We start from the raw sequence: 10,419 nt of genomic DNA, 5'->3' as shown, positions 1-10,419 counted from the left end.
AAACCATTCCAATTTCTCATGTGGCCCCATGGGAAAATTAATTGCCCACCCCTGATATAGACACATCTCCCTACGTTTTAACTGGCCAGTGGGCTATGTGTGTTTTAGGGGGCGTGGTCAGGGACAGGGCTTTACTAAAACCTTATATGTGACTTTGGGCAAGTCAATGAAGCTTTATTAAAAAAGGAATATTTTTTTTACAGTTTACCTTATAAACAAATTTTGGACTGTTTATATTCACTTTATACAAATTATTATTTTATATAAACATTGGACATTGCGATACTTCACCTGCCTCCTTTTGCAGGGGCGTGTAGAAGGGCTGGGTAGTTTCTATGAGACCTTAGTAAGTAACGAATTTCTTGAATGTGTATTTGTTAGAACGAACTTTATGGGCGAAACAAATCACCCAATTTGGAAAAGGTCATATCACAATGATGTCATTTCATTTTAAAGATAGAAAGCAGTATGCATTACATGACCCTGTAATGTGCGTGTAATTTACGATAAGATCTCCCTGCTTAGGACGGTGTGTTTACCTGTATCCTCCCCCCCATGCCTCTCCCGGATTGGTTCCGCCCTCACCTGTGACTCACTTCCCTCTCCACCCAGGTGATTCTCCTGGAACTTTCCCGGCACCAGCTGGGGTCTCGGGTGAGTCCATATTTTGGGGTACGGGGGTGCGGCTGTCTGTGAGCCTTCTCTTTTTAGAGGTGCAGACAGAGGTGAGGTAGCGTTCGCTTTCCATACGCGCTTTTCTGGCACGGTGTGCGCGCACCTGAAACATACAGGAAGCGGGCGCTCTGATGTCACTCGAGCCTTAAACTGGGGTGGCTGGGGCACCATGTTCAGCATTACATAATGCTACCTTAACAGGGACAAGACCCCAGTAATAGAAACATGATACAGAATCTCCATATTTACACTGCATTGTTTACAATACAGTATTCCATTATTTGTAAACATCACTGTCTTTGTGGGGATATTAGTTGGGATTTATATTTTTACCTATAACATGTTTACAATGTTAATTACAGTTTAAGTATATATATATATATATATATATATATATATATATATATATATATATATATACACACACACACACTTTAATTTTCATTGGTGGATACTTTTTTCCAGAGCTGTGTTTAATTTTGTGTGTATTAAGCAGTAGTTCTGTGACATCTATGATCTATAAATTAATATTGTAGCATAATTATTTTACATATTGTGACAAAAAGGGCCAGAATAATTTGTCAATATTTTGATTTATTATTTATTGATGTGTATATATATATTTATAGACTAGCATATTCCACAATTCTGTACAATGGAACCGCCATTGATCTTTTGTAGAGTATGATGGCTTAATGGCATAAGCACCGCTCCAACCATCTCTTCTTCTGGAACAGATATTTAACCCCCTCCGCATTGCAACATTTGAACAGCATTGTTGTAAAGAATGACACTATTCATATGCCAGGTTAATCCATTACGTTAGAATACAAAAGGATCTAAGGTATATGAACGTGGTTATTTTTGGTGGTGTGCACCTCAATTATATAATGATCTTTGATAAAGCATGTTTGACGTTGTGTTCATGTTGACATGCGCTAGTTAAACACATGCAAAGGTTTCTGAAGTCTCAGGTTTCATATATTTACATGCTTTCCTTTGCGATTACTTTCAGTAGGGCGGAGATGGTGTTTTCTGAAAATATCCCTGTGTGTGTAGGTGTATGTATCTGTGTGTATATATATATATATATAATATATATCCAGTCGTATTGGTTTAACCAATGAATTGTGTTTAAAATATCCGGAGCTTCCCTTGTCTTTCCATGTGCAGTCCTCCCACTGGGAAATCTGCATTAAAAGCAACCTTCATACCATATGTTTCCATACGTGTTGCTCAACATGCACAGCTTTTACCCAGATAAGGTGTAGAGCAATCTATTTTTAATTCTTTTATTGCCCTGGAATTAAAATGCTGGTGCCTCGGCCAAGCCCAATAATTTCAGGGAATTTTGGAAGCTGGCGCACTTTATTCTGCACTGAAGAACTGTGTGTGTTTCAGTACAATCTCGGCTGAATCTTTGTTTTTTTATGAACAGATTGTACATATATGCACAGTTTGTTTTTTTTGTTTTTTTTTAGATGGAATTAATTTTTTAAGTTCCCTGCAGCGATTTTGATATAGAGCAAAGTAATAAAACTCAAATACGCAAGTAATAAAAAGTCAATGGGGGGGCTGTAATCTTTGCATTCTTATAATTTCATTAAAGACAGAAGTCTGATGGTCTTGCTATAGCTACGTCATTGGTGTTTGACAGCTGGCAGAACTTTAGCGTAGCCATTTTACCTGCCTATTGGTAAGAAAAATGTCCGATTTCACAGAGCTGCAGGATAGCATAGTACTATATAAATAAATAATACAAATCTATTTCTGATTAGAGCATTCACCATGAGGCTAGACTCTGTAACGTTACCTGAGGTGGGTCCCCATAGATTACAAGGGAAACGTTAATCTAGTATCCAGTTTGGAGTAATCTGAATTGCTCTGAGCTCTTGAATTGAGCAACTAACTTGGAAATGGCTCCAGTAAAACCTGTCAAAAGCACCATGGTTCATGTTTGCGTTGGACCCCTACAACTGTATTTGCTTATTTGGGCCTGCCTTGTGAAAATAACCTGAGATGAATAGTTTCTGGACATCCCACTATGGATAAAGTCGTTCATACTATATGCATTTTGTTTTGCAATCTGCATTCAGCTAAAGGGTGCCTACAAAATGATTCACTTGATGAGTGCAGGAGGTCCACAGGACAGATAACGGCATATAATACATTATTTTGATTTGATCAAGTAGCAGTACTGCTCTTAACGTCATCCTCTCTAAAGTCTTACAATAATCACTAAGTATTATATAGATATATAACTACTCATTTTGTGTTCCCAGTCATTGTGTTACTGATATAATTTTGTTTTTTCATAGTCATTTATTGATTCAGATGTACTAGTTGGCAGTAGGTAAGGGTTTACCCCGACCGTAGACATTTATTAACCTCGATGTTCTGGGTGGTGCCGGTTGCTTTGGTTATAATTCTCCAAAAATAATCACAGTCTGGTCTTAGAAGATCATATACCGACGTAGAATGTCTTTTTCTTAACCCCTTCATCACAATGCATTGTTTTTAATGGGGTTAAGCATCAACCAGTCTCTACAGTCCAGTTTTTCCAGGCTTGATATTTTCAGTGTCCTCTACATGCGTGTGATTTGCAGTATTGCTCATCTATGGCTACGTTTTCTTAATTTCTATTATAAAAACATTATTACTAAGGTTGCTGCTCCTTTTTAGATGTGGAATTACAGCTTTTTTTTTTTTTTTTTTATACAATAACAGTATTATTGAATTTAAAGTACAGAAAATCAGCATAGTTTAAAATGTTTATTTCGTCTCATCGCAGCGTTCAAACTGTTACATGAAATAAAGAATGTCATGTTGTTGTGAGAGAAGGCTGGAATATGCAGAGGTTTCAATGATAGAAACTGCTTAACATAAAAAGAAATATGACGCTAAAGGAATTATAATCGACAATGATCTGTAACCTGTGAGGGAAAATACGTTTTGGAATGCAAAAAAGAAAAGCAGAACGTAACCAAAATATCCACCCAACCCCGACTAGGGCTGTATTTGCTAATCCCCAACTTTAGCAGAAACTAAACCCAAGGATTAATTTGCTGCAAACTCACCAAAAATTCAAAAGTACTTGGTGAATTCACCGTTTGGCCACCATTTCTTGACTTTCACAAGTTGTTTCCAATAGAGACTAAAGACTGAAGCCTTTGTCTTTGACGTAGTCCAGTATTTGGATTGTCTTGAAGCCCCATGAGTTGTAGAATTTACAGGAAAAGAAGACATTCCGTAACAATGTGTGTGTGTATGTGTGTATATATATATATATATATATATATATATATAAGTCCAAAGTATACAATTACACACCGACCTTAATTGCTCTGCCCGGTGCCTGGTAACTGCAGCAGTAATGCATATAAATTCCGAAAGTAGTTGCCGGCTCTCATGGGACTTGTTTTTAAACAATTTCGCGAAACTCCGTATTACTAGTCAACGTTTCAGTCTTTTTTATTTATAGACTTTCATTCATGATTTAAAAACAAGTCCCATGAGTGCCGGCAACTACTTTCGGAATTTATAATATACCGGTATATAATATATATTGTGTGTATGTGTGTGTATATATATATATATATATATACATACAATGTATGTATGTGTGCTTTATTAATTTTTCTTCTCTATAAATATAGCCGTCCATGCCAGGAAGTGACAGCTTCCTCACTTTGCTGTGAAATGATGTCACTGCTCGGCGCACAGTGTCATGGAGGGAGCATCATTGCCGTGTTGTGCTGTGGGGTATGGACCCTTCACAGCACTTGGGCCCTGGAACAATTGTTCTGTGTACTCTGCTCTTAACCTGGCCCTCTACATTTGTTTTTAAAGCAAGATGGAACAGAGCTTCACCTTTACTTTAGTATTGGCAGTCACTGGAAACACTGTATCTTTTAAATCTATCCTTGCAAATGTTTCTAATTACTTATTTTTTTGTATTTTTATTTTTTTGCAGCTGAGACAACCAGGACTGTTATACAGACCCTCAGCTTAATGGCTGTCATCAGTCATTGTAAGTATATATATTTATACATCGTGTGCAGATGTGAATGATTACCAACGGAAATACAAAAAGGGAAAAATTATTTTATTTTGAGTTAATAGAGTCCTGGCTGTATGCTTTTTGGGTGCCTTTCTCATAATTATCTGGTTTAACTGTTTTTACACAGCCATTCCCTAGTAAGCCCATGTGATCCATTAAACAGATGGGTATGGGTGATTACGTGAACTTGCGCCATTCATTACTATGCATTTTCATTACATGTACTATTATAGGGGTGGGGACCAGCCGATGTGATGCGGTGTTCACTGTCATTTGCGATATACCAATGGGACAGGCACCATCTGTTTGTCTTATGTTCTATGTGTTAGATGATATTGTGTTTGTAAGATGAAGGGTATGTATGTGGTGACTGGGTATTGCAGTTAAGTAACATGTTTTTTGCATTACATTTATTTATATAGCACCAGCAGATACCATAGCCCTGGTAATGTACACTGGAGCCTAGCATGCCAAAGGACCTTATTTCTTTTAGTCTAAACCCATGGGGCTTGTATTCTACTACACCTATTACACTTGGGCACCCTTTGTGTCATGCAGATATGACATGCAGGGATATGTTGCAGTGTTTTATGTTTGTCTCACCTGTGTGCGTGCAGGGAAAATGACAATGTGTAGCGTGCTCCAGTAACTTTGTGTGACTCCAAGGACAGCAGTTACAGATATAAAAAAAGAGAGAGCACGTTTGTATGGCTTGTCATAAGGCATCTTTAATTACATTGGTTAAAAATAGACACCCAAAAATCTTAAGGTTGTGCCAAGAAAGGGTTAATCATCAAAAGTCTAATGCTGTTCTTCTCGTAACGGAAATGTATTTTCCTATCCAACCGAGGCGTGTTTACCGTTGGTGTGACCTGACACTTACTGTATATACCGTTTATCATTGGTTACACACACTACACACGGCCATTTGTGTTTCAGCTGTTATGTTACTTTATTAGAGGGAGCAGCAGAGCCCTGGGAGACTGCAGGATCTACATATAGGTATAAGCACCCCCCATCCCTAACTTTAGGTGTGCCTGCTTTCCTGAAAGTCCAGAGCAGCACTGTTCAGCAGGTCATTACGTATATAGATCGGGGCAGTGAATAGCGGTCTTTGTGCTTTGTGGATGTTATCCACCCTTCTACGTTACTCTGCTCTTAAAACGGATGGATTTGGGTTTCTCTGAGCTAGAATTTCCTGCGGTTGGAATTCTCGATGTAGTTGTTTGTCAGTGTCAGCAGTCATGGTACAAGGAGCCCTTTATAAGTGTCGGCTACGCGGAACACCGTTACTTTTATTTATTTTATGTTTGTGCTATGTGTGCAAATTTCTGCACTCTCGTACATGAATGGGAATTATATGGGCTTTATAAGAAAGAGCTGTCACAATCAGCCTCACCAGCAATGAATGCATATAAAAGTAATCTTTGCTTCAAAAATAAACAAAAGGTTAATTATTGCCTGCATTTGCTGCTAGAAGCAGAAAATAAGCGTCAGGAAAGCAGTCCCATTGAAATATCGAATACTCCCTGTGAAAGCTTCATGCAGACCAGCGCTGGCGTAGACTGGTGGCGGGTATCTTCGCGTGCTCATTGCTGAGCAGACACAGACTTTTTTAATGCTCATGTAGCACGCTGTCAGCCGCTTGCCCACCGGGCGCTTGCCACTTGGCCAATCGGGGGCCTGATTGAAGTGCATATGATGACTGGAGTGTACATTTAATGGGGGGGGGGGATACTGCCTGACTTACAACCAAAATATTATTTATTTTTACTTAAAATGTTTGCTTTAAATAGCAATTATGTTTTTAATTGTTTGAGGTTTTGACAGTAAATGTGCCCGCTCTTTGAAGTCGGTACCTTTTTACTGAGACAAAATAAAGACATGTAACGTCACGTAAGGTCTCTTCTTCAGATTGGGACTGAAGAACATCTTTTGCCGTGGCAGCTTCAACTAAAAAGAGCTGAGTATCGCTCTGCACGTTGCCATCCGAGGCCTGCTTGCTGAGAGTAGTTACTCGTGACCTGCCTGTAGGACACGCTCAGCTCTGCAAGCGCCTCCCACCCCTCCCCATGGTAGAGACATCACCAGATGATGAGCTCATGAGGAATTCCCATTGTCTGCGTCCAGGTGCTAGACACCAGAATTTCACCTCAGGGGGAGATAACGAATCCGAAGATCCCCAACACACTCAGCAATTTCCATGGAAAGAACAAAAAAAAAAAAGTTTTGATTCTGTTACTTTTGGTTTTATATGGTTAACAGCATTTTAATATTTTTACAATTAAGAAATATATAGTTGCTGGTCAGTCAAAAGAATTACCCTGATCTGCACGTAACTGTATGACTAGAGCTAAATAAAAACCCACACGTTTCTTTTTCATGCCCATACTCCCTCGTAACTACGCACAACATGTCAATATGCTATTATAACAGGGGGGACACTGAAAACGAATGTTAATATACAGTTTGACATATTAAGACATACCGGTGAAGAGCATCCTGCACTAATACACTGTGAGCTTACAATCTACTAGGTTGTAAATCCAGTATAATTTAAAAGTTAACATTAATTTAACAATATATTTTGCTGGGATTTTCTTCTTCTTCCTTTTATTTTTTTGTACAAAAATAAAGTGAATAACAGCGCTTCTAATAGATATTTAGATATATAAAGAGAATATAAAAATAGCTGCCAGCACTTAACACTTAACCCCTATGTGACAGTAAAACAAACAAAAGATAAATAGTTTGTGCAGTTTGTGTTCAGTTGTATATAATACAAACTGCATAACACTACTAGTATAGAGTTATTACAAACGGAGCGCTGCACTTTATTTCTTTTGGGTTTTTTTTGTTTTTTTACTCCTTTTTACGCAGTCCAATTTTCTATTTAATATAAGATTTTATACTGTTAGTCGCAGTGCCGATGTGTAGGTATAAATGAGATGTATCACCACCCTCTCTGTTAACCTGTATATTGTGTGAATTGTTAAATAACATTGTTTTGTAACAAACTGATCAGACACGGTAAATAAGTAACTTTGGAGTCTGTGTTTGAAGGTGCCAGTTTTGAAGAAGGTTTTCTTTTAAGGAGTTTGGTCACATTCAGGTCTCTGGTTCTCTACCCTCTCCACCCTCCCCGTTTCTGTTGGCTGTCCCTCCCCACTCGAGGTCTCATTAATAAGATGAAAATTCCTGGCATGTCACAGGCGAGTGGAGCTTTTTGGCAAGCGGGAGCTTTCTCAGCAGCTGATCTACGGACCTGCAGGCTGACTATTAAACGGCGCTGTGTCCAGCGTCCCACAGCTGTACGGAGACGTAAGGCCTGTTTTCTCTGGATTCTGGATCACTTGTTCACCACAAAACCAAGAGTATGCGACCCGTCTGCCTGTAACCGTGGTCAGTGGCCCTGCGTAAGATCGGGAATTCTCTTCCACTTTAACTTTTCCTTCTCTCTCCAGAGCTGGCTTAATATAACCATAATTTGCGCTGGGAATTTAATTGTTGGTGTTACTTATTGTTGTATGTTTTGTCTTATGCTTGAAGAATACTTTTTATGATCTTATATGAATTATAAATTATGTGTGTGTTTTATAATGTGTTTTTTTTTTTGGTTTTTTTTTAATAATAATTTTAAATAGTGTATCATTTTTGGTACAGGTTGAGTAACTTGTTCCATATCGCGTGCCCAGAGTCAGTGGGCAGCAGAAATAACAGGAATCGCACATTTTCTTTCTGAGTGTTTTCATTTTGTCCTTTCTTTAGTAAGTCGTTCTCTGCTTAAAATGCTTGTTTTAACAGTTTTGCATACCCTGACGGTAACATCACGTATTAGCTAAACCACCCACCCCCTAAGAAATGCAAATATAAAAAGCTGCTTTACTCTAACATTTTAATTTCTTTTGGTGGCGTTTGGGGTGCTAACCCATAATAATGTACTCAAACTTCATATATCTCAGAAGGTTCTTTGATCTTGTCAATTCCATCAATGAAAGTAAACCCTAGTGTCCTGATATAGCACTTACAACCTGTAGTGTATTGGGCCCCCCCCCATTTTTTTTTTTTCTGTAGTGAGTTAATGCATGTGAAATAAAGTTGAGTATTCTGTATTTTGTCTTAATTATGCTGGTTTATGGTTATGATGAATTACTTTCCAAAAAGAGAGGTCTGGTTACTTATTAATATATTAGGATTGCACATAAAATACAAATCAATCTAGGGGGAGTTTCTTTATGCAGTGATGATGGTGTCTGGGAATACTTCTTCACTAGAACACTTTGAAGAACGATATATTAACAGCTGGTCATAATCGTATTTTCCTTTAGTTTGTCCTTTATGCTGTTAAGGAAATGGTCTACATGTTGGTATCATTTGTAAAGTCAATGTAATACTTGTACGTGTCACTCAGACACGGTTTAAAATATTTCACAAAGAGATCTATTTAGAGACTCCAGGCTGGCCAACGACTGAGGTGTTGGGTTACAGAACAGCAGTGGTTACTCTAGATAAGGCTGTCCAGTGGTGCCAGAGACCCGCAGAATGCATGGACAATCATCGCCAGCAGTTGTATGATGTGCAAGGTGATAAACCAGACCTGCGGTTAAATAGCTAAGACGATCGGCGGCCTTTGCGTTACTGGAATATACAGCAATGTGCTAGTGAAGCAGAATCGGCCACATTTAGATACAGCTGTAGGAGTTGTGCCTGTTGGTTATATGGTAACTTTTTTGTAAATGGTTGTATTGATTGTTTGGGACTTTGGACCGTATTTATTAACAGGAGCAATCTTGGAGCAATATTTTCTTTGGTATTAATCTCAGCTTTGTCTGTTGCCTACACAATGGCAAGGACATGCAGATACAGTAAGAAAGGAAAAAAACACAAACCGGCAGTGAAACTGTGAAAATAGGGCTTGAGTTTTCAAATAATTTGCAGGCGCGCATTAACCTGTCACACTTAGAAGGAACGCTGGCCCAACACTGCAGCTCCAATTTGTGTACGGCATTTATACTCCGCACTGACCTTTAGAAATTACTACCTACTGGATATGCAGAAGCATGAAAAGTTATGTTTGTTTATTTGAGCTTAGAAGCAAACTGTTTGGATATTTAATCCCCCTTGTTTTCTATGTATGTATCTCATGTAGCCAGAGTTTGTGCAAATTGTCTAGGAGGTCTGAGTTTTATGTCTGTTTTAATGTCTTCTCGCCTCTTCGTTATCTAACCACGGTAAAAGGGAACTTTAAATGTAAATTTGCTTAATCTGTTCTCCAAATGTCAAGGTGAGGTAGGGTTGCAGACCCAAAGGCGACTGTTGTATTAGTCAGTGATGTTGCTCAATTCCTGCCTATGTTTAGTTTGGTGCTAAAATCACTAAAATTTAAAACCTTATCCAGAGCATTTGGACTGGAGTATCGCAAGCTTAAAAGGATTTGTAAAACAGAAAATAAGAATTATTTTTTTGCGATTTTATAGAGCAAGTTAAGTTATGTGAATTGTAGGTTAACAATGCGTTAAGAGCATTGCCTCTACTAGCCTTCTCTGGGATACAATATCTCCCTGAGTTGACAGAGATATGCAGGCAAGTGGGAAATTCAAGCGAGCATTGCCTGACCTGCTTGCACACAGGGATAACTGTTTGCCTGGAGTAAAATTGTCCCGCGCACGGGCCAGGGCACAGGA

This window comes from Sceloporus occidentalis, unplaced genomic scaffold, assembly GCF_023333645.1.
Source record: "Sceloporus occidentalis isolate IW3139 unplaced genomic scaffold, rSceOcc1.0.p SCAF_60, whole genome shotgun sequence".
NCBI lineage: Eukaryota > Metazoa > Chordata > Lepidosauria > Squamata > Phrynosomatidae > Sceloporus > Sceloporus occidentalis.
Note: the sequence above shows the minus strand (reverse complement) of the source record.